The sequence below is a fragment of the Triticum aestivum genome, chromosome 4B, assembly GCF_018294505.1.
Source record: "Triticum aestivum cultivar Chinese Spring chromosome 4B, IWGSC CS RefSeq v2.1, whole genome shotgun sequence".
NCBI classification, from domain to species: Eukaryota; Viridiplantae; Streptophyta; class Magnoliopsida; order Poales; family Poaceae; genus Triticum; species Triticum aestivum.
The window spans coordinates 632,352,624-632,356,526 of NC_057804.1; positions in this window are offsets into that span (position 1 = coordinate 632,352,624).

Genomic DNA, 3,903 nt, shown 5'->3' on the forward strand with positions numbered 1-3,903 from the left:
CGAGACCCCGAAACGGCACCCCGACCCCGACACAGTACCCCGAACCCGAAACGACACCCCCGACACCCCGGGACCCTGACACGGCACCCCCGACCCCGACACAGCACCCCGACCCTGACACGACACCCCAGACACCTCCCGAAAATGGTGCTCTTCGGCCTTCTAGAGGCCGACGGGGTCATATGTTTGTGAATTATGAGTTAGGTCAGGTATTCAATTATTATTATGTACATATATATTATTAATTATTTCATGTTATTAGGTATTCAATTTTTTATTATGTTCATGATGATGATACACACTTATTTTTTTTATGTTTATGTTGTACTAATTTCATTTACTCTTTGTCATTGTAGGTGTTGACAGATGGTGGGCGCGGGTCGAGAGAGCTCTGATCCTCCTTCCTCGGCGCGTGCTGGGAGGTGTGCTGTTATTCCACCCCAGCACCTTCGGAGAGCGCTGGTAGACATCATGCAGACACCGGCGGGCGCTTCTTCTTTGGCTGGTAGAGGTCAGGGGAAGACGAAGAGGGGTGCAGCTAGAGGTGGACGTGGCGGCGGGAGAGGTAGGCAGGCTGTTGCGCCTTCCTCACCGCCACCTCCAGCGGATTCTCCGGACCACCAGAGTGCTCCATCTCAGGTGGACCCATCTGACTTGGACCCATATCGGTCTTCGGTCCATGAGCCTCGGGCCGATGAGCCTTGGGTCACCGAGCCTACGTCCGACGAGATTCGGGTCCTAGAGTCTTTGTCCCAGGAGACTCGGGTCCCAGAGTCTTCATCCCACATGACTCCGAAGACTAGTGGCCATGCTGATGGTGGCGAGGAAACCTTGTCTGATGATAGCTACAGCAATGGCGAGCTAGTTGAGGGGGGCAAGAAGGTCTACCAGCGTGGTGGTACAAAGCTCATGTCCTTGCCGGCAACCCGCGACCAGAGGTGGTTGATTGAGCCTAATGGGGAGAAGTAAGTGCATTTACTCTTTTTTAACCTTTTGCCTTCATGTTTCTTCAAATTAATATCTAATGTGTTGGCCTTGTCATACTGCAGGGGTTGGATACACGCCTCTGGTGTCTACATGCCCAACCAGGTCCTTGGTGTGATTTGCCGGTACCACTTCCCGGGCTGGGTCACATTTCCAGGTGAGGGTGAGGTTCCACAACTAGCACTGACATGGGAGCTATACGAGGCTGCCCCGGCCCCGCCAGAGGAGATGGTCGATGGTGTTGTGTGCGAGACGGTGGCCGACATTGTGAGACGACAGTTTTGGGTAATTTCTCCTTTACACAATTAAAAATCAAAAGTACCTAGTGATTGTACTAATCAGTGTTGTCTTGTTTGATTGCAGACCTTCTACAGGTGTCTTGGGGAACACGAGGCAGACGTGTCTATGGTTCTTGAAGCCGAGTGCAAGCGCCTACTTCAGCACTTACGGTACGAGGCTCGGGTGCAGGCTGTTCGAGACTACTACGCCTCGACTAACATCGGGAGGGAGAAGAAGAAGTGCCGCGGCAAGTAACTGAGTAAGGAGAAGTACATGAAGGTAATTACCTATTCTTAAGGCCTTGTACTTAGTTTCCTTGATTTGATTCGTAGGCTTAGAGCTAAAATTTCTCTTTTTCTAACTTAGGTGCCCCCGAGATGGTGTGCGGATAGGATGGACTGTTGGGAGATGTTGGTGGGTAAGTGGTGCTCTCCCCAATGGCTAGCCATCCACAACAAGGCCAGGGACAAGCGTGCCCAGATGCAAGGTGTGCCACACCATCAACGAAGCTCCAACCTGTTTGAGTACGGGGATCACTGGGTATGTGGTTTGAGCCCTTAACGATTCATGCAATTTCATTCTTCATGCTAGCTTGAGCCCTTCACTAATATTTTGTTCCTCTCTTTTAGGCACGACACCACAAGAAGGAGGTGCCACCGTTGTACGATCTCTATTCCATGGCCCATACTGCCCCGTACAAGAAGGCCAAGGCATTCTCGGGGGATGACCTCGATCATCTAGAGAGCTTCACCAACATCTCCTCCCATGACAGCTCGTGAGGTACATAGACTTTGGGAAGGCGATGGAAGGGGAGGACTTCAACCCGAGCCAGAGTCCTTTTCATCCTGAGCTCATGATGCTATCTGGTGAAGGGAGGAAACATGGCTCGGTAGCCATTGGGGATAGACTGATACTTTGTCCTAGAAGTCTCCCGGAGATCAATAAGTGCTAGACGAGGTATCTTCCTAAGATGAGGCCTCGACAACGGCAAATGGAGCTCACCATCGAGGCTAGGGCCCAGGAGCTTCTGGCGGAGGCAACCAGGAAGGCAGCGCAGAGGGAGAGGGAGTTGGAGGAGAGGACGGCTAGTATGTTGGAGGCAGAGAGGAACCGGAACGATGCGGGTCATCGGGCCCTATACGAGCTCATCGTGGTAATTTTCTTCTGCATATTACCCAAATCATGCATGTAATGTTCGTTTCATTACTAACTAATATGATTGACTCATGAAAACAAAATGTGCAGTCCGTTTGCGAGAAAAACGGTCAGACCCCTCCGCCGATCCCCAGATTGGTATAGCGGACACGATGAGTTTCATTTGAATGGTCATTAGTTACTAGTATTCATATTTCAGTTGCATCATGATAACTAGACACTTCAAATGATCTTTGGTGCAGCACGCCTCCCGACAAGCATCGACCGATCCTTCTCCATCTCGCACTTGCGCAACCCCGACCGGTCCTTCTCTGTCTGGCACTGGCGCAAACCCAACCGTTCCTTCACCTCCGCGATGATGGTAAGTTTTCCCAAGTGTTTTGCTTAACAAATGCATACTTAGCTTAAGAAATGACCTACTTAGCTCCAAAATGACCTATACTTAGCTTATTTTCCTCAAAAATGACATAATAACCTTACTTAGCTCCATAATGACATATTCTACCTAGGATAGCTATAAAATGACCTATACTTAGCATTTTTCCTCCAAAATGACTTGATATGCTTAGTTAGCTAGAAAATGATATAACTACCTAGGATAGCTCAATAATGATCTATGAGTAGCTTAGCTAGTTCATTTATGACATAATTAGCTCACTTAGGTAAAAAATGGCATAACTACCTAGGATAGCTGAATAATGGTCTATACTTAGCTTAGCTAGTTCATTTATGACATAATTAGCTGACTTAGGTAAAAATGGCATAATAACCTTGGTTTAGCTCCCAAATGACCTATACTTCGCTTATTTTCCTCGAAAATGACATAATAACCTTACTTAGCTCCGAACTGACATGCTTTACCTAGGATAGCTATAAGATGACCTATACTTAGCATTTTTTGTTCCTAAATGACTTAATATGCTTAGTTAGCTAAAAAAATGTCATAACAACCTAGGTTAGCTCCAAAATGGCCTACACTTCCCATTTTGTCCTCCAAAATGAATAAATATGCTTAGTTATCTCAAAAATGACATAACTACTTAGGTTAGCTCCAAAATGACCTATTTACCTAGCTTAGCTCTAAAATGACCTACACACATAGCATTTTTACCTAGCTTAGCTAAAAAATGGCATTTTTACCTACGTTAGTTAGAAGAAGAAGAATAAGATAAAGAAGAGGAGAGGAGAAAAAGAAAGAGAAGATAAATTCTTCTTCTTCTTCTTCTTCTTCTTCTTCCTTTTCTTCTAGCTAGTCTTCTTCTTCTTCTAACTTTCATCTTTCCTAATTTGTAGATTTTCTTTAAATGCGGAAGCTTGCATTGATGGAGTGTACTCTTCTACTTGTTTTGGATATGTATGTATATATGGATATGTTGTTGGAAACAATTGTATGTTGGATATGTTCTTGGAAACTTGTATGTTGGATATGTTCTTGGAAACTTATTGTTGGTATGCTTGTTGAAATTATTTTGAAATGTATATATA